Genomic DNA, 25,399 nt, shown 5'->3' on the forward strand with positions numbered 1-25,399 from the left:
TGGACAGTATGGGAGTGTTTGTTCACTTTCCCTGTCTATATTCTTTCATTAAAAAAAAAATTTTTTTTTTTTTTTTTTTTTTTTGAATAGGCAGGAAATCTAAGCTAGGACAACTGAGGGGTTCCTGTCCTGGCTCAGCAGTTAAGAAAGCTGACAAATTTGACCCCTGGCCTCTCTCAATGGGTTGGGGATCCAATATTACCCTGAGCTGTGGTGTAGGTTATGGTCGAGGCTCAGTTCCTCTGCTGTAGGCTGACAGCCGTAGCTCTGATTTGACCCCTAGCCTGAGAACCTCTATATGCCCCTGGTGTCACCCTAAAAAGAAAGAAAACCTATCTCTACACAGGCCAAGATAAAGTCCAAAGAAAATGGTGACTACGTGGGGCAAATGCTCTCATGGTCACGTCATAGGAAACATGGATTTCAGCATGACTGACCAACCACAATTGACGGAAAATAAATGCCCTCCACTCCACCCCAGGGGGGTTGGCGGGGGGGGGCCTTAAAGGGGGAGTACATCTGTACTATGTAACACTATGTGTGTTGAAATATGGCAAAAGTGATGGTGAACTGTAATCTCATCAAAAACAAAGCAAAAGGTGACCTGGGCATCTCAGAACATGATTGTGTTAAAAGAACCTGGTTCATAACCGTGAGGATGCTGGATCCCTGGCCTCTCCCCGTGGCTTAAGAAACTAGCATTGCTGTGAGCTGTGGTGTAGGACGGCATTCCACCCCCTAAGCCTGGGAGTTTTCATATGCCATTGGTGCGGCCCTAAATCCATTTCTTGGATTATTTTTGTCTTTTTAGGGCTACACCCTGGCATACGGAGGTTCCCAGGCTAGGGGTCTAATCGGAGCTAGAGCTGCCAGCCTACACCAGAGCCACAGCAAAGTCAGATCCGAGCTGTGTCTGCGACCTACACCCCAGCTCATGGCGACGCTAGATCCTTAACCCACTGAGCTAGGCCAGGGATCGAACACACAACCTCATGGTTCCTAGTCGGATTCGTTTCCACTGCATAACGATGTGAACTCCCAGCCTTCCTTTTTAAACAAAAGAACAAAAATACTACTTAGTTGTGAAGGAAGAAATTTTCACCTACTGAGGAACAGGGACACTTTAGGGGCTGGAGGCTGAGGCTAAATCAGAAAAAAAGATGGGGCCTGTGATGAGACCCTCCTGCGAGCGTAGCCCAGTACCTGGGCCCACGCTCACAGCCCACTTGTCTCCCTGACCCCCAGGCGGTGGGGGGCAGAGGTGCCAGGGGCCCATGGACGTGGGGCTTCAGGTCGCCAAGCAGGTTCGCCCCCAGGAAGCAAACCTCCGCAGAGGCACCTCCGCCCAGGCTGTCGCGCCCTCCTCGGGGCTCCCTGCGTGGCCCGGCCCCAGTTCCATCTCCAGACCCGAGGCACCCGCTCCTGCTCCCAGCGGCGCTGGTCGACCCTTCCCACCGAAGCCTGCGGATACAATATGCTAAGCGAGCACGATGCGCGCCCGTCCCGCAGGACCGGGAGGATCCCGCCAGCGCTGCCGGCCTCCCGGAACTCTGCTTCGGGCACCGCTAGCAAATCCCTTCGCTTATGAAAGTCGCCACCGCTCCGGAGGGAAGCGACGGTATCAAGTGGCCACCACAGAGTCCCCTGTGGCGCAGTGGGTTAAAGACCCGGTGTTGTCCCTCCTGTGGCACAGGTTCAATCCCTGGCAGGGGACCTTCCACAGGTGCTGCCCAAAGGAAAAAAGAGAGAGAGAAGTGGCCGCCAGAAAGCAGCCGCCAAGGGCTCAAACTTCAGCGGGGAGGATCCCCACAGCGGGCCGCCCACACGCCCGACCTCGCCCCAGCCCACCCCCAAGCGGGTCTCACGGGTTACAAATTCCCAGGCTCCAGTTACAGTGTTGCGGAAACCGCAAAAACCGTGGCAACGGAAGGAGACAAACAGCACTCGGAGATATGGAAAAGCAAGGTTTATTCAGCACCGGTGCTGGCTCAGAGGAGTCACCTCCAGAGTCTGAGCAGCAGGTCTTTGTTCTCACTAACTTTTATACACTACAAGGTCTTGATTTTTCCATGTAAGCATCCCGGACCTCCCCCATCCCCAAGCAGACAGTGTTCCTCCCTAGGAAACAGAGCAAGCAAGGTTACAGAAGTGGAACTGATAAGCAATGCTGCGTACCTGATTAGCAGGGCTGCTGGCTTGGACAGAGAGCACATAGTTGTTACATTATTACAAGAAGGGTGGCATAGTGATGAGCACAGCTGGAAAGGCTTGCAGCTGCCTTCTTAGCCAAGGGGGGGTTGTTCTTTAGTTAAAACTCCATTTCGGAGTTCCCGTCGTGGCGCAGTGGTTAACGAATCCGACTAGGAACCATGAGGTTGCGGGTTCGGTCCCTGCCCTTGCTCAGTGGGTTAACGATCCGGCGTTGCCGTGAGCTGTGGTGTAGGTTGCAGACGCGGCTCGGATCCTGCGTTGCTGTGGCTCTGGCGTAGGCCAGTGGCTACAGCTCCGATTCAACCCCTAGCCTGGGAACCTCCATATGCCGCGGGAGCGGCCCAAGAAATAGCAACAACAACAATAACAACAACAACAAAAGACAAAAAAAACAAAACAAAACAAAACAAAAAAAAAACTCCATTTCAACAGCACACTTGGTTTCGCTTCCTGTCCCAGAGGGGAGGTCACTACCTAGCTCTTCCTGACACTGTGGTCCTAAAGGCCCAGTCCCAGGTCCTGCTTCCTGAGCCTGCACGTGACAGGCCTCATGGGGCCCTACCTGGCCTGTGGGGCCTCTCCTCTCCCCAGGGAAGTTGCCATGCTATTAGGCATGCCTGTCCTCACTCGGTCACCACCATAAATTACAATCTCTGACCACATTTTTACAGAGTTGTAAGACTGGCAAGAGATTTATTTAGCTTTTCAAAAGACTGATGTACATCTCAAAGGGACAGAGAATTTACAAATAGAAATTTGTGAAGTTGAATGATCTGAGAAAAGAGATTGGAGGAGATTCATTGCAGAAAGTTCCAAATACCTAATGTTCTGAAAAGGTTACAGCATGTCCCAGTGAACAAGGTAACTCAGCCCAAGCAAATTACCTATGCCTGCTTGCTTGCAGCTTTTGGCAACTCAGAGTAACCATTTCCCTGCCAGTGCTTTCATGAATAGGAAATGTGTGACCCCAGGTTTAGTGCTTTGAGGGCTCTTTCCCTGTGTTCTTACTTGTCACAAGTAATAAATGCTTCTGCTTTAATTGACTTAGTGAGCCAGAGACTATGAAACTCCTAGAGGAAAACATAGGCAGAACACTCTTTGACATAAATCACAGCAACATCTTATTTGATCCACCTCCTAGAATAATGACAATACAGACACAAATAAACCAGTGAGACCTAATCAAACTCAAAAGTTTGGATCGCAAAGGAAACTATTAAACGAATGAAAAGACAACCCATAGAACGGGAGAAAATCTTTGCCAACGATGCAACAGACAAGGGCCTAAATATACAAACAATTCATGCAACTCAACAACAAAAATGAAACAACCCAACTGAAAAATGGGCAGAGACCTAAAATAGACATTTCTCCAAAGAAGACAAACAGATGGCAAACAGGCCTCTGAAAAAATGCTCAATATCATGAATTATTAGAGGAATGCAAATCAAAACTGCAGTGAGGTACCACCTCACACCAGCCAGAATGGCCACCATTAACAAGTCAACAAATAGCAGATCCTGGCGAGGGTATGGAGAAGAAGGTACCCTCCTCCACTGGTGGTGGGAATGTGTTTTTTGGTCTGGGTTTTTTTTTTTTTTGGTTTTGCTTTTTAGGGCCACCCCCATGGCATGTGGAAGTTCCCAGGCTAGGGGTCCAATCAGAGCTGTAGCGGCTGGCCTGCTCCACAGCCACCGCTACACAGGTCTCGAGGTGTGCCTGTGACCTACACTAGAGCTCACGGCAACACCGGATCCTTAACCCACTGAGGGAGGCTAGGGATTGAACCTGCATCCTCATGGATGCTAGTCAGATTCACTTCTGCTGAGCCACGACAGGAACTCCTGGTGGGGGGAATGTTAACTGGTGCAACCACTACGGAAAACAGTATGGAGGTACGGCAGGAAACTAAATATAGAACGACCATGTGATACAGCAATCCCACTGCTGGGTATACATCCAGACAACACTTTCGTTGAAAGATATACACAGGCACCCTATGTTCATAGCAGCGCTATTCACAACAGCCAAGACATGGAAGCATCCAAGGTGTCCATCCAGAGACAAATGGATTAAGAAGACGTGGTACATACTTATACCATGGAATATGACTCAGCCATAAAAAAAGACAAACTAATGCCACGGGCAGCAACATGCATGGAACTAGAGACTCTCGTCCTAAGTGAAGTAAGCCAGAAAGCAAAAGACGAATAGCATATATCACTTACTTGTGGAATCTAAAATATGGAACAGCCGATCCTATCGAACACAAACAAACGAGAGAGAGAGAGGTCATGGCCAAGGAGAGCAGACTTGGGGTTCTCAAGGGGGCGAGGGGAGGGAGTGGTGTGGATGGGCATTTGGGGGTGTTTTGGCTGCAAACGGTTATGTCGGGGATGGATGGGCAGTGGGACCCTCCTGTACAGCTCAGGGAAATGTGTGTGATTGGGTCACTCTGCGATGCAAAAGAACTTGAGAAAACACTGTAAATTAATTTTTAAAATTCGTGAAAAAAAAGGTACTGGGTGTGTTCGGTGAGTGTGCACCCCAAGGGAAGGACCCATTGAGTCTGGAAACAATAATGGCACATCGCAGCGCAACTCGGAGGCCATGCGCGGGTGTCCTGGGGACACTGCGAAGGCCGCAGGCAGACTCCCCTCAACAAGCCTCTGCACACGCGTGCGTTAGACCACGTCCACGACAGAAAAGACGTGTGACCGGGGTGCCCTGGTGGATCCCTGAGCCACTGCAGGGACAAGGCCATGTCCTTAACCCGCTTCGCCACAAGAGAACTTCTGCCCACGCCAGCTTTTTGAGCTCAGCTCCTTGTTGCCGACCAACCGTGAGCTCGCATATTCATCAGAGTGACTCCATGGCGGTAGAGACCGCCGGCAACCGCCTGGTCAAGGAGCATCCGCGGGCCTGCTGCATCTGCCCGTCTCCGGCCTTTCATTTCCACCGCGACCACGCGGCTCTGCGGGGCGAGGGCCACTGGGTCTGCCGCCCACTTGGAGGAAGAGGACCGCAAGGGCGCCCGCCGAGCTCCCTGGCAGATGCAACACCAGCGCAGCGGCGGCGCGTGTTCGGGGAGGTTCAGGAGCTGCCGCCGAGGGGTTAAAACCCGGGACGACAAGGAAGCCTGTGCAGGCCCTGGGTTCTCCACGCGCAGACGCCCACCTCGCGCACTTGCTGGAGAGCCCGGTCCCGGGTGAGCCGGTGAACCGCCTCGAGAAGATCGGCGACCGCCTGCCCACCCTCTGCAGGCTGCCCGGCCCCCAGCTGGGCCGGGTGAGTTTCTCCGGGAGGTTTCACCCTCAGGCACCGCGAGGAGCCTCCGGCGCCGGTGCCTCTGAGGAGCCCCTCCCGTGTCGGGGCTTCTGCCTGATGCCTCTCTCTGCAGCCCCGGGGCAGCCTTTTCACCACCCTAGAGCCCTCTCCCAAGCCGTGATGCAAATGGGAACAGCAGAGCTTTTTGCAGGGACAGAAAGTGTCTGCGAAGGGTTGTAAAGTGCCTGGAACTTTCGGAGGCAGACTAGGATGCCTGCAGGCAGGCGTGAGTGGGTTTCCCCGTTACTCCTCCAGCCTTATTTCCGGGACGCTCTTACCAAGCAGGGTGTTTTGAAATTCCTCCCTTGGGATTGTCTTTGGTGCTAACTTCAAATATGCATGAAAGAATCAGTGTGACCTTTGGTTTAATAAAACTATTGTCCAGGAGTTCCCTAGTGGCTCGGCAGGTTATGAACCCGCGTTGTCACTGCAGTGGCTCAGGTTTGATCTCTGGCCTCAGAACCTGCATGCTGAGGGTGTAGGGAAAAAAATATTGTCCAGAAAGACATAAAAGTAATCATGTCCTCACTTTGAACCCTCCTTGGAGCCTTTTATATGATCAAATACATAACTCTGTAGGGTTTTTTTTTTTTTTTTTGGTTGCAATTGTTTTATTTTTAAATAATTCAATGAATTTTATATTTATTGTTATACAACCATGATAACAACCTAATTTTATTTTATCTTATTTATTTATTTTTGTCTTTTTGCCATTTCTTGGGCCGCTCCCGCAGCATATGGAGGTTCCCAGGCTAGGGGTCCATTCGGAGCCATAGCCCCCAGCCTACGCCAGAGCCACAGCAACTCGCAATCCGAGCTTCCTCTGCAACCTACACCACAGCTCACGGCAATGCTGGATCGTTAACCCACTGAGCAAGGCCAGGGATCAAACCCGAAACCTCATGGTTCCTAGTCGGATGCGTTAACCACTGCGCCACGACGGGAACTCCCACAACCTAATTTAAGATTATTTCTATCCCAACACCCAATCCACCCTTCCCTCCCCCTGCCTGTCCCCTTTGATAACCATAAATTTTTCAAAGTCTGCCAGTCTCTTTCTGTTCTACAAATAAGTTCATTTGTATCCTTATTTTATTTAGGGCCACACCCAAGGCATATGGAACTTCCCAGACTAGGAGTTGAATTGGAGCCGTAGCCCCTGACCTACACCACAGCTCATGGCAGCACCAGATTCTTAACCCACTGAGCGAGGCCAGGGATCCAACCTGTGTCCTCATGGATACTAGTTGGGTTCATTACCACTGAGCCACAACAGTAACTCCGTGTAAACTTTTTGATGATGTCCATTCTGACTGATGTAAGATGGTACCTCATTTTAGTTTTGGGGTTTTGTGTGGCGGGTGGGGGGGTGGGTGCTTAGGGCTGCACTGACGTAAGATTTTTAACTAAGGAACAACGCCCCCCCCCCCCCCGCCTTGGCTAAAAAGGTACCTGCAAGCCTTTTCAGCTATGCTTGCCTCATACCACCCTTCTTGTAATAATGTAGCAACCATGTACCCTATGTCCAAGCCAGAAGCCCTGCTAATTGTGTTCCCAGCATTGCTTATCAGTTCTGCTTCTGTAACCTTGCTTGCTCAGTTTCTTAGGGAGGAACAGTGTCTGCTTGGGGAAGGGGGGAGGTCCGGGATGCTTAAGAGGGAAAATCAAGACCTTGTAATGTATCAAAGTTGCAGAGAACAAAGACCTGGTGCTCAGACTCTGGAGGTGACTCCTCTGAGCCCGCACCAGAGCTGAATAATCCTTGCTTTTCCATATCTCCGAGTGCTGTTTGTCTCCTTCCACTGCCATGGTTTTTGTGGTTTCCACAACAGCACCAGCAACATATGCAGGTTCCCAGGCAAGGGGGCAAATCCGAGCTGCAGCTGCTGGCCTACATACACCACAGCCACAGCAATGCCAGATCCGAGTTAAGTCTTGGACCTACACCATAGCTAATGGCAACACTCGATCCTTAACCCACTGAGTGAGGCCAGGGATCGAACCCAACTCCTCATGGATACTCGTCAGGTTTGTTACCAGTAAGCCACCAGGGGAACTCCCCTCATTGTAATGTTGATTTTCAATTCCCTAATAGTGCTGTGGAGCATCTTTTTATGTCTTTTATTTTTGTCTTTTTGCCACTTCTTCGGCCGCTCCCGCGGCATATGGAGGTTCCCAAGCTAGGGGTCGAATTGGAACTGTAGACACCGGCCTACACCAGAGCCACAGCAAAGTGGGATCCGAGCCGTGTCTGCAACCTACACCACAGATCACAGCAACGCTGGATCATTAACCCACTGAGCAAGAGCAGGGACCGAACCCACAACCTCATGGTTCCTAGTTGGATTCGTTAACCACTGCGCCATGACGGGAACTCCTTTTTATGTGTTTTTTGCCCAGGTTTTTGTCTTTGGAGAAATGTCTGTTTAGATCTTCTGCCCCCTCCCCCCTTTTGGTCTTTATAGGGCTGCATATGCGACACATAGAGGCTCCCAAGCCAGGGTCTAATCAGAGTTACAGCTGCCGGCCTTTACCACAGCCACAGCAATGTAGATTGGAGGTTCGTCTGTGACGTACACCACAGCTCACTGAAAGGCCAGATCCCTAACGCACTGAGCGAGGCCAGAGATTGAACCCGCAACCTCATGGTTCCTGGTTAGACTCGTTTCCGCTGCGCCACGACGGGAACTCCGAGAGCTATTCTTTATCCTCGATTTTCCCTCCTGAGAGTAAATACAAACTAGAGGTCCCCAAAAAATCTGTTGACTCTTTTATTCTGGCAGAGCAGGGAGTATCTACTCTCAGTCCGTCCACAGCAGATATTAAATAGCATCCCACGAATAAACATCCTTCATCTATAAGAACCTTATCACCACACACACCTGCAGGGTGAGCTGGGCAGTCCTGGGGTGGGTGAGTCTCAGGGTGGAAAAAAATCAACCCAACTCTTACAAGTCAGTCAAATATACTAAGAAGGTAAATCTCCATAAGCCACTTGCAGAAGCCAGCTAGAGTCCTCTTGTCCAAAGCTGGGTCATAACCCACCAAAAACAATCAGTGGGGAGGGAAAGAGGCAGCTCAAAAGTCAAGCAACTGGTGAGTCGTCCAGATGAAGGAAAAGCAGAGCTTTCTGTCCTCTCTGAGCACCTCAAGGAGGATTCTTGAGCCCTGTGATCCCCTGGTATACAGTAGAGAAAGGTTCCTATAACAGCTACTGGCAGCAGCTTATTTTTGCCAAGGACTCCAGGCAGGTCCGAAAGTGCAAGGTGCATCCTGAAATCTTCCAGTCTTCTTGGTACTTAAGAGAATTTCCCTAGGATGTCTGGATGCATGAGGTTCCATGTCTGGCTGATTTCTCCTCCACAAAGGCTAATCTCCAGAGCTTTGCTCTGAAATTGTAGAACAAGGGAAGAGGACATTGCATGCATTTCGAAGACGTTTCTCCAATTTAAATTTATTAGAGTTGTTGGAGTTTAGGTTAAGAGCTGAATAACTGTCAGCAGTCACTACACTCACAATACTCTTCCGGGTGCATCGTTGCTTTGCAAGATTTAAACATTCTTTTTTGGCCGTGCCTGTAGGATGTGGAAGTTCCCGGGCCAGGGACTGAACCCGCACCACAGCAGTAACCCAAGCCACTGCAGTGACAATGCTGGATCCTTAACCCGATTTTGCCACCAGAGAACTCCCAGATTTAAATGTTCTTGATAGTGGGACACAACACAATGACACCTGGGCAGATAAAAGGCAGAATTCTCTGTGACTCAGGGCTTAAAAAGAGAGAAGGGCATCAAGGAAGACCACACACTGGGCCGTCCAGCAGACACAGCAAGCAACCTGGAGCTGCAGAGAGCACCCTATATATAGCAAGTCTCCTGGGGCCAGCTAGGTGTCCTAGGCTCCCTGAGGATTGCTTGTCTGGAATAACTTCATGGGGTCAGGGGCATACAGGCTGACTCTAGTTGCCTGGTACCCTGCCTCTGGGACAGAAGGAATGGTGTACAGCAGCCCAGAGGCTGAGCGCCTGATACAGAGAGTGGTTGGCTGTGGACTTAATCAGCTGCTCCAAAAGGGGAAATGAGTAGCCTCAAGCCAGGGACTCAAAGCTGGATCAAGACACTATTTTCATAAAAGTACAGAGCAAAACACTGTGGAACTGCCATAAAGACAAACATCTAGACCACTGAAACAGAACAGAGGGCCCAGAACTGAAAGCCAGTATACTTGATCAAATAATTAACAAGAGTGTCAAGACGATTCCATAGAAGAACAGTCTTTCCCACAGATTGTAGGCAAGTGGCTCTCTCCATTCAAATGAACAAAGTTGGACCCTGACCTTAACCACATCCAAAAATGTGCTCAAAATGGATCAGACCTAACAAGAAGAGGTAAACTCATAAAACTCTTAGATGAAGGCATGGGGGAAAGCTTCATGACATTGGGTTTGGAAATAACTTCTTGGCACTGACATGAAAAGCATAGGAAACAAAAGCAAAACTAGGTAAAGTTACAAACGTCTGTGCAAAGGACACAATCAGCAGTGAAAAAGCAACCTAATAAATAGAAGACAAACATTTGAAAATCCTATGTGTGATAAGTGGTTTGTATCTAGATTGTATAAAGAACTGCTATAACGCATCCATAAGAACACAACTTGATTTTAAAAGGGGCAAACATAAGACGTTTTTACAAAGAATGAACACAAATGGCCAAGAAGGCATGATCACTAATCAGTAGGGAAATGCTATAACAAAAAACAAAAAAACCCCAAAACCCACAATGAAGGAGAAACTACCTCATACCCATTAGGACAGCTACTATGAAACCTGAAATGGAAAGCAGAATTAAGTTGATGAAGATGCAGACATTAGAACGATGTGAAGTTTTGATGGGAATATAACATGCTCAAGCTGGTAAAACAGGTCGACATATTAAAAATAGCATGATCACATGATCCAGGAATTCTACTTCTGTTTATACCCCCAGAAGAACTGAAAGCAGTATTTTCAAGGAGGTATGTGTGGAAGTTCCCTTGTGGCGCAGCAGGTTAAAGATCCAGCATTGCTGCAGCTGTGGCACAGGTCACAATGTGGCATGGGTTCAATCCCTGGCTCAGGAACTTCCACATGCCAAACAAACAAAAGAACAAATCAAGGAGCTATCTGTGCAGTCATTTTCACAGCAGCACTTTTTGCGAATGAGTTTTTTTTTTTTTTTTTTTTTTTTTTTTTGTCTTTTGTTGCTATTTCTTGGGCCGCTCCCGCGGCATATGGAGGTTCCCAGGCTCGGGGTCGAATCGGAGCTGTAGCCACCAGCCTACACCAGAGCCACAGCAACGCTGGATCCGAGCCGCGTCTGCAACCTACACGTCAGCTCACGGCAATGCCGGATCGTTAACCCACTGAGCAAGGGCAAGGACTGAACCTGCAACCTCATGGTTCCTAGACGGACTCGTTAACCACTGCGCCACGACGGGAACTCCGAGTTTTGTTTTTTAATTGCTACACCGACGGCATTTGGAGGTTCCCATGCTAGGGGTCGGAATCCGAGCTGTAGCCACTGGCCTATGCCACAGCCACAGCCACAGCAGTTCAAGCCACATCTGCAACGTACACCACAGCTCATGGCAGATCCAGATCCTTAACCCACTAAGCGAGACCAGGGATCAAACCTGTGTCCTCATGGATACTAGTCAGATTCGTTTCCCCTGAGCGATGATAGGAACTCCTACAGCAGCACTCTTGTAACAGCCCAAAATATGGAAACAAGGGAAGTGTCCATCCATGGATGAGGGGATAAAGAAGTGGGATACACACACGACAGAGTATTCTTCAGCCTCAAACAAAAAGGGCCTCTGAAACATGATGTGTGAGAGATGAAACTTGAGACCATGGTAACTGAAGTAAGCTATTCACAAAATAAACAAAAACTCTATGAGTCTTCTTACAGGAGGCAGCTAGGGCAGTCAATTTCAAGGAGCCAGAGAATAGAACAGTGGTTGCCAGGGGTCAGGGGAGGAGAGGAGAAGGAGTTACTCTTTCATGGGTACAGAGCTTCACTTCTGCAAGAGGAGAGTAGCTCTGGAGATGAGTTAGCTGCACGACAGTGTGAATGCACCTCACAGGATTGAACTGACACTACACTAGGATGCAAATTTTCTGTATGTGTATTTTAACGCAATAAGAAGGGGGAAAAAACCCCAAAGTACAGAACGTGTACTTCACAGTGTCCATCAGAGCAGACTTTTGGCTGAAGTCCTTTCCCCATGTGCTTCCTTCCTAAGCCCTTTTCCTGGTGTGAACTTTTTGGAGCCAAATGAATGGGAGCTACAGACTCTCCAGCATTCACTTCACTTAGAAGGCATTTCTCCAGTGTCACCTCAACAATGTTGAAAGAGGCCAGAGTTGTATATAAAGATGTTCCCATATTTGCTGTTCTCATAAGGCCTCGCAGCAACATGAATTCGCTGCTGTGTGCTGAGGCTGGAGTTGGACTGTTAAAAGTTCCCACAGCAGCTGCACTCCTAAGGCATTTCTCTAGCGGCATGTGTCCAGCGTCTAATGACTATGGAGCTGCAGTAAGAGTTTCCTACGTCAATGCCTGCAGCAGGCCTTTCTCCAGGATGAGTTCTCTGATGTCTAATGAGCATGAAGCGGTACCAAAACAATTTCCCACACTTGCCGCCCTCTTAAGGCCTTTCTCCAGTGTGGACTCTCTGATGACTAATGAGTGAGGAGTTGTCCATAAAGCATTTCCCACATTCGCCACACTCCTAAGCCCTTGCTCCAGTGTGGATTTTCTGGTGCTCCACAATTTTGTCTTTGCGGCTGAAAGCTTTCCCACATGCTCTGCACTCAAAAGGCTTTTCACCACTGTCGATTTTCTGATGCTCAGCAAGTGTATATTTGCGGGTGAAAGCTTTCCTGCAGTCACTGCCCTTGTACGGCCTTTCCCCAGTGTGAACTCTCTGATGTCTAGTGAGTGTGGAACGGTTCCTGAAGAATTTTCCACATTCACTGCAACCATAAGGTCTTTCTTCAGTGTGGGTTTTCTGGTGACTCAGGAGTTGGGACAGTCTAAGGAAGGCCTTCCCACACGGGCTGCATTCAAGAGGCCTTGGCTGGGTGTGAATTCTCTGGCGGTCATCAAGGCCAGATATTTCTGTAAAGAATACCCCCCAGGAGTTCCCGTCGTGGCGCAGTAGAAATAAATCCGAGTAGGAACCATGAGGTTGTGGGTTCGATCCCTCAGTGGGTTAAGGATCCGGAATTGCCGTGAGCTGTGGCATAGGTCACAGATGCGGCTCGGATCCCGTGTTGCTGTGGCTCTGGTGTAGGCTGGCAGCTACAGCTCCGATTCGACCCCGAGCCTGAGGACCTCCATACGCTGTGGGAGCAGCCCAAGAAATGGCAAAAAGACAAAAAAAAAAAAAAAAAAAAAAAGAACACCCCACATTCTGAGTGCCCATAAAGCCTAGCTTCACTGTGGATTTTCTGGGGCCGGCTGAGGTGGGACTTTCTAAGGAAGGCCTTCCCACATTCCCTCTTCTCAGAAATCTTTCATCCAGCATGCATCTCTTCATGGTCAACCAGTATATGGTTACGGCTGAAGGCTTTCCCACACTGAGTGCCTGTTGTGAAAGGCCTCTCCACCTGCGGTGTCCCCACGTGGCTTTCCCACAGGGTGAAGAGTCTGTTGTTGGAGAGGGCCTGGGCTGGCTGGGAAGTCCTTCCCACCTTCCCTGCAGGCCAAGGTCTCCTCTGTCATGTGGACAACGCAGTTCCTTTCTGGAACGTTTCTCTCTAATGTTGCACTTTTGGTGCTGGTAAAGTCTTGCCCCCCAAGTGGACAGTCCTCGCCCAGAGTGCGTTCCATCTTGCTCGGCCAGGAACATGATGGCTTTCAAGAGTGAGCTACAGGAGTTCCCGTCGTGGCTCAGTGGTTAACGAACCCAACTAGGAACCATGTGGTGGCAGGTTTGATCCCTGGCCTTGCTCAGTAGGTTAAGGATCCGGTGTTGCCGTGAGCTGTGGTGTAGATGAGCTGTGGTATAGGTTGCAGACTCGGCTCAGATCCCACGTTGCTGTGGCTCTGGCGTAGGCCAGTGGCTACAGCTCCGATTGGACCCCTAGCTTGGAAACCTCCATATGCCATGGGAGCGGCCCTCAAAAGGCAAAAAGACGAAAAAAAAAAAAAAAAAAAAAAAAAAAAAAGAGTGAGCTACATGTCTCACAGGGCTGGGTCTTCCAGATGGTGACACTCCCTAGAAACGCCTTGCGCTGAGGGTGGCTCCTCAGGCTGGTCTCCATGCCAACAACCTGTAAACAGAAAGAGGCTGGTGACACAAGTTGACATCGGTGGGAGGGGCAGCCCCACCACAATGTGTGTCAGACACACCCACGAGCAAGTCCACAGGACTGCTGACAGGCAGCAGGGATGAGAGCTGTGCAGAGCTGGGCCTGGGAGGCTCATATGACAGGAAAGCCCCAATGCAGGTAAAGACACAAGGAGAAGCTACAAGGTAGGGAGAAGGGTCCCCAGTTGACTCCTTTGCAAATGGCTTTGCACAGACCACGGCTGCTGGGGAGAGTGAGCACTGTGTAGAGGGCTGTGTCCAGACCGAGAAGTGTCTGATCATGACCCAGGAGCTGCTGTCTACGGACTGTTTCAAGATGAGTGCAAATGTCGAAATACCTTGAATATCAGTCAAACGTTGAAAACATGGCAAAGGCAGCAGTTAAAGGGAACGAATGAGACAGAGGCTACAAAAGTGGGGGAGATGGGGATTGGAAGATGAGAAACGACAACGGGGAAAGAAAAGATGGAAAGAAGTGTGACCACTGTCCTCAGCATTACCCAATGGTGGAGACGGGCATGGTTTCCAGTGTGGTTTATAGCCAGGTTTTTTTTTTTTTTTTTTTTTTTTTGTGGGGGGGTTGTCTTTTTAGGGCTGTACCTGAGGCACATGGAGGTTCCCAGGCTAGGGGTCAAATCAGAGCTATTCTGCCAGCCTACACCACAGCCACAGCAACGCCAGATCCAAGCTGCATCTGTGACTTACACCACAGCTCACGACAATGCTGGATCCTTAACCCACTGAGCGAGGCCGGGAATCAAATCCACGTCCTCAGGGATACTAGTCAGGTTCGTTAGCCGCTAAGCCACAATGGGAACTCCCATAGCCAGTTTTGATGACACACCCTCTCCCCTCTCCCAAGCTCCAGAGCCTTTTCCCTTTGGCCCCGATGGGAGTAACATCCATCCCGTCAGGCACCCAGGGCCCTCCCTCTTCCTCACGGTGAGCATCTACATGGGGCCCGGCACACACCAGCACAGGTGAAACACAGGGACAGGGAGGGGACAGCATGCCCCAGAGCGGGCCAACACAACAGCCCACATTCTACAATCACGAGAACGGCACAGGAGAGTCTTGTAAAGTTGGGAGTCTCTACCAGTGGTGCCCACGAATTTTGGCATAGGCAGGTCCCTAAAAAATGTCAGCAAGAGGAAGGAAGAAGACCTCCATGCATCTGAACAGAGTGTCCTGACCAGGGACAGGCACGGCTGCAGAGCAGCAGCGAATGGGGCTGCTTGGGGAGAGGTGGCTGGGCGCACCCAGCCTGGGAATGCCTCCCACACGCATATGCAAGGGAACCACGAGAGGAAGTCTCCACCCTTTGTCTGCTTGTGGGAAAGCCAGAGCTGCCCTGGGAAAGGGGAAAAAGACAGCCCAGCCCAGGACACTGGGTGGGTGCGGGGGCCTTACCCAGTGAGGACAGAAGCGCCAAGGTCTCCAGCATCACGTGGTGGTCCAGGCATTTCTGAGCCTCATCGAGGAGCCCCCACTCCTCCTGGGAGAAAAGTACAGCCACGTCTGTAAAACACACAAGTCCCAACGTGAGAAAAACAATCTAAAGTATTCCTTCCAGCTATGTGAAAAAAAAATAAATAAATAAAAGAAAATAAAAATGCAGACCTACATGAAAAAAAAAAAAAAAAAAAAAAAAAAAAGAACCCACACAAGTCCTGGCCAAGATGGAGACGGTTCAATCAAGGATCCTGGCAGCTCCTCTCCCAGGATCCTTGGTCTCCTCCCCCACTCCACTCCCTCCTCCCCTCCGCCCCAGCTCGCCAAGTGCGGAAGAGACACAAGGTCTGGTGGTACCAGTGTCTCTGTCCCTTCTTTTCACAGATCACTGTGCCCAGAACACAATAAAGACAAGTGGCGGGGTGACCATCATCTAAATTCTGGTACCTGGATTTCCCATAGTCGCTCAGTGGTTAACGAATCCAACTAGGAACCATGAGGGTGCGGGTTTGACCCCTGGCTTTGCTCAGTGTGTTAAGGATCCGGCATTGCCGTGAGTTGTGGCGTGGGTTGCAGACACAGCCCGGATCCCATGTTGCTGTGGCTCTGGCATAGGCCGGTGGCTACAGCTCCGATTCGACCCCTAGCCTGGGAACCTCCATATGCTGCAGGTGTGGCCCTAGACAAGGCAAAGAGACAAAAACAAACAAACATAAATAAATAAATAAACTCTGGTCCCAGAAGGGGAACGCTACCCCACTTTTAGTCAGTTACTCGCAGGCCCCCCCCAACGCTCCTTCCAGACAACCGAACTTGAACTGCCATCCTCCCTGAAGTGCCCAGGGTCAGGGCCTCGGGCTACACGCTCCCGCTCCTCCCCACCTGCACAGCATTTAGAGGGACCCTCTCTGCACATCTGGTCCTGCTTCCGCAACTCCGTTCCTGACAGCCAGCAGCCCGCCATGCCACTGTGCCCGTGGAAGCCACACAGTGTTTTATAAATGGGATCAGAGGCCTATTTTGCCCCAGCCTCCCCTAGAAGGCCCAAGTTCCCCGGTGCCAGAGAGCACCAGGCTCCCTCTGTAGTCCTCCTGACCTGGCCCTGTCACTCACGTCACACTCACAGCCCCAAACCTAACATGAAGCCCTCTTGACTGGGCCCTCGACCGTGTCTCCACACGCTGTCCCACAAGCATTCACAGCCTCTCTTCATCTGACCCTCATTCAAAGCCCAGCTGCACCTAACTCCCCGCCCCTACCTCAGGCCTAGCAATGCTCCCGGCTGATCCACCTAAACTCCCCTCCCAGCTGGAATTAAATGATGCAGGCCTGACCAAGAGTCCCCACAAATCCCAGGTGGGTCACAAGAGGGGTAGTAAGCCCTGCTGATGCCGGCAGCACACTCACCAACACCTGAGCTCCTCACGGAGATGCCTCCATGTCTATCTCAGGTCTGCGGCCCCTGGAAGCCGTTTACACTCGTCTACCCTGAAACCCTCAGGGGCACATCCCCTTTCTCCGACCACCAGCCGCTCCACTTCCTCATCTGTCTCCGTGACACACACCAACACCATTCAGGTTGCCAACAGAGACACACACCTCACCTCCTCCTTCCCATTCCTGCCACCAAAACCCTCACAAAGTTTCCTCCAAAACCTGATGCACAGCTGTCCTTCTGTCCACTGCGCTGGGGCTGTCTGCGACCTGGACACGGCTCCTCAGTTCCAGACCTGTGTTCCTTTCTTTTTCTTTCTCTCTCTCTTTTTTTTTTTTTGTTTTTGTTTTTTTTGGCCATGTCTGTGGCATGTGGAAGTTCCTAGGGCAGGGATCAAACCCACACCACAGCAGTGACCCAAGCGACTGCCGTGACAATGCTGGACCCATATCATGCTGAGCCAAAGGGAACTCCACATTCTGCTTTTTAAGGTTTTCAGAGAATGTGATGTATATTAACTATTAGCAATTACTATAGATAAGGAGATCTTGTGGCTCAGTGGTCAATGAACCTGACTAGCAGCCATGAAGATGTGGGTTCGATCCCTGGCTTCACTCAGTGGGTGAAGGATCCGGCGTTGTCATGAGCTGTGGTGTAGCTCGCAGAGGTGGCTGGGATCCCTCATTGCTGTGGTTGTGGCGTAGGCTGGCAGGTTCAGCTCCCATTGGACTTCTAGCCTGGGAACCTCTATATGCCGTGGGTGAGGCCCTAAGGAAACAAAAACAAACAAACAAACAAAAAAAACCCCATAACACTATAAGTAAATTAACATTACAATAAATTTTAATAAACGGTCCCCATATTTAATTTACTGAACGTATTCCTTGCTCTCTCTCTTTTTACTTTTTCCGCCGCCCCTTGGAAAATGGAGTTCCCAGGTCAGGGATGAGTTCCGATCTACTCCACTGGAGCTGTGGCAATGGTAGATCCTGTAACCCACTGTGCCAGGCCTGGGATTAAACCTGTGACCTGGCGCTGCAGAGATGCTGCTGATTCCATTGCCACCGCAGGAACTCCTGAATGTATTCATTTCTAATCGCCTCTCAATGTGTAAATATTTTTAAATTAAAAAAATCTTTATGGCTGCACTTGGGGCACATGGAAGCTCCTGAGCCAGGGACTGAACCTGAGCTGCAACTGGGACCTACACTACAGCACTGCCAGATCCTTAGCCAACTGTGTCTGGGTGGGGATCAAACCCATGCCTCCACAGCGACCCAAGCTGCTACAGTTGGATTTTTTTTTTTTTCTTTTCCATTTTTGGACACCTGTGGCATATGGAGTTCCTGGGCCAGGAATCAGATCCAAGCCACAGATGTGACCTACACTACAGCAACACCAGATCCTTTAACTCACTATGAGGGATCAAACCCTCATCCTGGCGTTACAGAGACACCATGGATCTCATTGTGCCACAGCAGGAACACCTGCAGTAGGATTTTTTTTTTCTTTTTGTCTTTTTGCCATTTCTTGAGCCACTCTGGCGGCATATGGAGGTTCCCAGGCTAGGGGTCCAACTGGAGCCGTAGCCACCGGCCTACGCCAGAGCCACAGCAACGTGGGATCCAAGCTGTGTCTTCGAACTACACCGCAGCTCACGGCAACGACGGATCCTTAACCCACTGAGCAAGGCCAGGGATCGATCCTGTAATCCCATGGTTCCTAGTCGGATTCTTAATCACTGCGCCACCGCAAGACCATTGGTTAACTGACATTTTGATTCGTGTTTCATACATTGTGAGTTCAAGGAGTTGTCGGGAGAGTTTCAGCAGGCAGGGCTGTTGCTTTTCCTTTATACAAACAAGCCAGTCTCCTGTTTGCAAAGATCCCCTCCAGTGTACCTGCAGGATCCACTCACTATAGCACTTTCATTCCTCTTGCCCTGAGCGGTGGAGGGCGCGAGCCAGCAGTGTGCTTGTCGGGAACGCAACTCCTCCACAAAGCTGGCTATTTCTTGGACCTGCAGGGGTGAGTCTACACTTCCGTACACTTCCATCTCCACCCAGGCCAACAATTTGCCACAATCAAGCATCCTTTTCTACAGACACAGGACAGAACACCTCCCGAGCTGGATAGGTTCCTTTATGGAGGGAACATCAGGGATGAAGAAACCCCTAGGCCCTAAACTGAGAGTCTCAGCTCTTCTCCCACTTCAAGGCCCATCAAAAGTGGCATCCTTGAGACACTTTCTCCTCAGTCCCATTCCCAGGTCATGCTCTGGTTCAGCCCACACCCTCCAGCCCTGGAAGAGCCTCAGCCCAGCGCCTCTGCCCAGCAGCCAGATCTTTATGTCCACATACACATGGGATGCCTCAAGCTCGAGAGATGGCAGGAGCTCTCATCTAAAATTCCTCTCAGGATCTTCACGCTGGAATATGCTCCTTGTCATGACTTCCCCAACTCAACTCTTCCAGATGAAAAAAAAAAAAAAAACACAACAAAACAAAACCTTGAAATGGTCTTTTACTCCCTACTGCTGCTCACAGCTGTAGGTGGTGCATGAAAAAGTCCTGTAGACTCTAGGGATGAAATTAGGGCAGAATCTCATCCAATCACGCATGTGCCACGACCTCCGGGTCTTAACATAATTTTCCAGGAGTCTGTGGTGGTGGTCTTCTCTTGCAGTCTCCCTGCCCACAGCGCACCCGGTCTTCCAAATTTTATTTTATTATTTTATTTTATTTTGTTGTCTTTTTGCCATTTCTTGGGCCGCTCCCGCGGCATATGGAGATTCCCAGGCTAGAGGTCCAAGCAGAGCTGTAGCCGCTGGCCTATACCAGAGCCACAGCAACGCGGGATCCAAGCTGCGTCTTCGACCTACACCACAGCTCACAGCAACTCGGGATCCTTAAACCTCTGAGCAAGGCCAGGGATCGAACCCTCAACCTCCTGGTTCCTAGTTGGATTCATTAACCACCTAGCCACGACGGGAACTCCCAAATTTTAAACTTCTATCTCTGGACACAGTTATCTTATCCCCACTCCTTTCACAATTATCCGTGGATCCCAGCAGCTCAGGCCGACGTTCCAAGGGAGACACCTCCTACCCCCTGGCCCCGATACAAGACACCCTGGGTTGCCCCAATACTGCGGACTCCGTGTACCTGCCAGCCGCACACAGGCGGCCCCAGCCAACTCTCGTCCGCAGTCCAGCAAATGGGCAGAAAGGGCGACCCTCCCAAGGCCGCCCTCTGCTCTGAACTCTGAGGCTGATCCGCAGGGAACTAAGCGGACGCCTCTCTGTCCGAGTTTGGTCCTCGGGCTGGGTGGGGGCCTGGGAGACACAGGACCCACCTGAGCCGGGCTCAACAGTGCAGTCTCGACCACCGGCAATGGGGTATCGGAACCTGGAGAGGCGACCAGAGGGGCGAGAACGAGAGCACCGCAATAAACTCCGGGCTCGGGGGGCTTCACATTCTCCTCTGGTCAGCGGGGAACACGCCTCTCCTTACACAGATGGAAATAACAGGTCCTGAACCTTTCTGGGCTTTTCTAGGCCCACTCTCCAAATATGGTTGAATCTCCTTTAAGGGTAAGCAATGCCCCTGCTGGAGTCAGGACCTCCTTTGCCCAGTATTATTGTGGCTCCCTCTTGCCTTTAAAAAGAAAAGTAAAATTTCTTCACTGCACCTGTGGCCCTTGGAAGTTCCTGGGCCAGGTACTGAACCTGTGCCACAGCAGAACCCAAGCCACAACAATGACAACACCAGATCCCTAACCCACTGAGCCACCAGGGAACTCCCCTTTGCTTTTCATAGACCAGGTAGGAAGTCACCTACTCGGTGAGAGATAGTAGGTAGTGGCAGTAAACCACATTACCCAGAAGTCTTTTTGGTGCCAGGTCACTCAGGTGGCACAGCCTTCTGGGTGGAGTAGTTTCCACTGCCTGCATTACCTGGGCCCTCTAAGAACATCGCCCAGTGGTCATTCCGGGTTGTAGATAAAGGGCAAGGGAGGATGTGAGGGTCTGGGGAATGGAATTCTGGGGCTGAAAACCTGGTGGGGCTTTGGCTGGCTCTTAAAGGAGTTATACTCAGATTTCCTTGCAATGCAGCCTAGGTTACATCATAGAAATGTTTAGACCTGTTATTTCAGACCCCGTGAATCATGGCAGATTTCCAAAGACTGCACCTAGAAAGGGATGCCCCATCCCGTAATGTTTGTTACTCGGTATTCTCTCATAGCCGATGGCTATATTGATGCTTGTCAAAAACTTGTATGCTCTAGGAGTTCCCCGTTGTGACTCAACTATAATGAACCCAACTAATACCCATGAAGATGTGGGTTCAATCTCTGGCCCTGCTCAGCAGGATAAGGATCTGGCATTGCCGGGAGCTGTGGTGTACGTCACAGACGCATCTTGGACCTGGTAGGCCATCAGCTGTAGCTCCAATTGGACCCCTAGCCTGGGAACCTCCATGTGCCATGGGAGCGGCCCAAGAAATGGCAAAGGAAATAAATAAATAAATAAATAAATAAATAAATAAATAAATAAAATAAAGACACAATGTGAGATACTCCATTCTACATTTAACGCACAGCTCCAGCCTACTTCACATGTTTTGGCCACCAATTTGAACTTCAACCAGAGAACCCCTGCACAGCATTAAGGACCTGTGCCCCAGTTGATCCCTCAACTGAGGGGTGTCTGGGACCTTGTACACTAAACACAATGAAGCCTAACTCCCGACATAGACAGTGAAAACCACTCTGCTTCCACCATTTACAGCTCAGACGATGGCACTTCCATCATCCTATCAGGTGGAGCAAAAAATAACATAAAATTAAATAAAATAAAAATAAACTTGGGGTCATCCATGACTCTCTCATCTATCTTGCACATCAGAAAGTCCAGATACTGGGAGTTCCCATCATGGCGCAGCAGAAATGAATCCAACTAGGAACCATGAGGTCATGGGTTCGATCCCTGGCCTCCCTCAGTGGGTTCAGTATCTGGTGTTGCCGTGAGCTGTGGTGTAGGTCGCAAATGTGGTTTGGATCTGATGTTGCTATGGCTGTGGTGTAGACCAGCAGCTATAGCTCCAGTTCAACCCCTAGCCTGGGAACCTCCATATTTTGTGGGTACGGACCTAGAAAGACAAAAAGACAAAAAAAAAAAAAAAAAAAAGAAAAGAAAAGAAAATCCAGATACAAACTACACCAACTCCTCTTGCTCCCACAGCCACCACTCCAGGAGCGCCACCATCAGCATTTACGTGGACGATTGGACGATTGGACGATTGCAGTAGGCTCCTCCCTCATGCTCACCCTCTGTTCCCAACCACTCAGCTTCCAGAGAGAGCTCTTCAATGTCTTTCACCAGCCTCAGAATAGAAGCCCAGGTCCTCAGCTTACCATTCTTGCCTGATTCCTGGCTCTTTAGCTACCAGAAATATCGGAAGTTCCCCTGCAGTGCAGCTGCTTAAGGATCCAGCATTGTCTCTGCAGCTCCTCAGATCACTGCGGGATTGCAGATTTGATCCCTAGCCCAAGTTTGATCCCTGATGTGTGAACTTCCACATGCCAGTGGTGCAGCCAAAAAAAAGAAACCCTCCACACAAAAACTGCTCAAGCTGATCAATGAATTCGGCAAAGTAGAAGGATACAAGATTAACATTCAGAACTCAGGTGCATTTCCATATACTAACAATGAAATATTAGAAAAAGAATATGTGGCTCAGATCCCACAGTTGCTGTGGCATGGGCCGGCAGTCGCAGCTCTGTTTGGACCCATAACTTGGGAACTTTAATGTGCCACAGGTGTGGCCCTAAAAAGCAAAAAGTAAAGTAAAATAGCACTCCCAAAAATTAAATACCCAGGAATAAACCTGACCAAGGAGGTAAAGACTTATATACTGAGAACTATAGAACATTAATTAAGGAAATTAAAGAGGATTCAAAGAAATGGAAAGATATTCCACGCTCCTGGACTGGAAGAATTCCTATCGTTAAAATGGCCATACTACCCAAAGCAATCGACAGATTCACTGCAATCCCTATCAAGTCACCCATGACATTTTTCACAGATCTAAAACAAACAATCCAAAAATTTAAATGGAACTATAAAAGAGCCAGAATTACCACAGCAATCCTGAGGAACAAAAACCAAGCAGGAGGCACAACTCTCCCAGACTTCAGACAACATAACAAAGCTAATCAAAACAGTATGGTCCTGGTACAAAAACAGGCACATAGACCAATGGAACAGAACAGAGAACCCAGAAATAAACCCAGACACCTATGGTCAGTTAATCCTCATGAATACCTGCCAAGTTCATTCCTGCTGAGCCACAACAGGAACTCCTCCATCGGCTCTATTTTTAAAACATACACAAAATTGGAGTTCCCGTTGTGGCTCAGCAAGTTAAGAATCTCACTAGCATCCATGAAGATGTGGGTCCAATCCTTGGCCTCACTCAGTGAATTAAACATTTGGCGGTGCCACAGGATGTGGCGCAGGTCGCAGATATGGCTCTGATTCGAAATTGCTGTGGCTGTGGTGTTGGCTGCCAGCTGCAGCTCTGCTTCAAGCCACAGCCTGGGAACTTCCATATGCTATGGGTGCTGCCTCCCCCCTGCCCAAAAAAAAGGAAAAAGAAAAAAAAAAGAAAGAAAAAAAGAAAAGACAAAATCCATACACTTCTCTAATCTCCACTGCCACCACTCTGGTCCACCCACCATCAACACTCACCTGAGGAGCTATTTCAGCAGACTCCACCCTGATCTCCCTGCCCACCCACAGGCTTCCCCCAATCTTTCCATTCTGCAGCCTGTCAACACCTGAGTCAAAACACTTCCCTTCTCAGTTACAAACCTTCCACGGTTCCACCACCATCAGAAAGAGGACAAGCTCCTCAGGCTGCCATGCCAGACCAGACCCCTGACTGCCGGCTCTCTGTTCTCAGCAAACAGCACACTGACCTGCTGTTTCCAGACACTCCTAATTCATTCTCACCTCCAAGCGTCTGCACAACTGGCTTCTGTGTCTTGGAAACCATTCCACACCTCATCCCATCCATACTGGGAACGGGAGCCTCAGCACATAACCGCCGAGAATGACGCCCTCTGCTCCTTTACCCGCCAGAGAAGGGAGCGATGAAGGCGAAGGGGTGAAGACCCTAGAACACACCATCCCCTACACCCGAGAGGTGAGGGCCTGAGGAACCCTCCACTCACCTGAGCCCGGTCCATGAGCCCAGCGGCCGCCATGGGATCCTGTGAGCAGAAGCGGGTTGAGGAGCCGGGGAACGGAGCGGGTTCTGTGAGAAGAGCCGAACCCCCACAAGCACAGTGGGCGGTGACCTCAGGATGACTGTCGCCCTCCCAGCCCCAGTCTCCCCCTTGTAGAAACGCGCACAAGGATCAGGGTGCCGCCTCCGGAGGCGGACGAGGCCAGAGAGCCGGGACGAAGGCCTCGGAAAGCGCGCAGCCCCGGCCGACACCTCCGCGCAAGGCGGCCCGTCCCACGACGGACACCATGGATCGTAATAACGCCGCAGGGTGAGAGCCTATCCTCGTTACTGTCCGTCCCTGCTCGGCTCCTAACAGCGGCATGAGAGGGGACCCGGTCCAGGACTCCCAGCCTCCACAGCCGCTCTGGACAGCCTCGGCTCGCGCAAAAGACGTCACGACGGCGCCGCCGGAAGTCCCGGCTCCGACCGCAGGAAACGCCCATCTTCCTTGCTGCCTTTGGCGCAGTACAGAGGCAGCCGGCACAGACTTCTGGGTAAAGGAGCTTGTGCCCAGCTTCCAATCAGGGGAAGGGTTCCTTTTCTCGACGACTGCTGAGCAGAGTCAGGTCGGGTGGGCTGAGAAAGGTCGGCGAGTAATTGCGTACTTAGGTGGTTAAGCTCCTCTTAAAGGCAACGCGAACGGATTTCCTTGGTCCCCTGAGACAGCGCTTGTTTTCTCTTGTCGCCATCGATTGGAGCATTCTTTCAATCTGAGAGCTGTTTCATCCTGAGCCTTAGGAAATGAGATTTAAGTGGAACGTTGAATATCCCTTGCTCGTGCAGTCATCGTGTAAAAAGATGAAATGGTCCCCTTATTCGTTCATGCCCTAATTACTTGTGAACTAACTAAAAATGCAGGTTCACAGATCTAACTTTGTGCTTTCTGACACAGAAATCCAGGGGATGGGACCCTAGATCACGTCTAAGAACTGGAGCTGTGGAGTTCCCATCGTGGCTCAGTGGAAATGAATCTGTCTAGCATCCATGAGGACAAAGGTTCGAGCCCCAGCCCGCTTCAGTGGGTTAAGGATAAGGCATTGCGCGAACTGTGGTGTAGGTTACAGATGCGAGTTGGCCGGCAGCTGTAGCTCCAAATCGACCCCTATACTGGGAACCTCCATGTGCTACAGGTGCAGCCCCCCCAAAAAAAAACAAAACTGGAGCTGCCATTAAACGTTATAACCCCTTCCTCCCCTGAAGTATGGCAACTGAAATGGGAAAATACTACAACCCACCTCATAGAAAGTGAAAAGAAAAGTGGCACGGTGCCAAATACACACAAGCTATTGTTATTGTTCATATCTCCAAAGAGTCTCAAATATATAG

At 50.2% G+C, this 25,399-nt stretch overlaps 1 long non-coding RNA gene and 1 pseudogene across 1 annotated transcript; both read right to left on the reverse strand.

The window, feature by feature from the left end:
* Positions 1–8,295: 8,295 nt before the first annotated feature.
* LOC110261328 (uncharacterized) lies at positions 8,296–24,443 on the reverse strand. Its single transcript, XR_014806891.1, has 4 exons — positions 24,018–24,443; positions 15,305–15,412; positions 13,665–13,856; positions 8,296–10,840 (listed from the first exon to the last, which is right to left on the reverse strand). It is a non-coding gene; the product is annotated as an uncharacterized LOC110261328 (long non-coding RNA).
* On the reverse strand, positions 11,914–12,793 carry LOC146402507 (uncharacterized; annotated as a pseudogene).
* Positions 24,444–25,399: the final 956 nt, after the last annotated feature.

Source organism: Sus scrofa, chromosome 6 (assembly GCF_054392235.1).
Source record: "Sus scrofa isolate SSC_HxYL_T2T_F1_AM1 chromosome 6, Sscrofa_HxYL_maternal_Yorkshire_Landrace_v2.0, whole genome shotgun sequence".
In the NCBI taxonomy this organism is placed as follows: Eukaryota; Metazoa; Chordata; class Mammalia; order Artiodactyla; family Suidae; genus Sus; species Sus scrofa.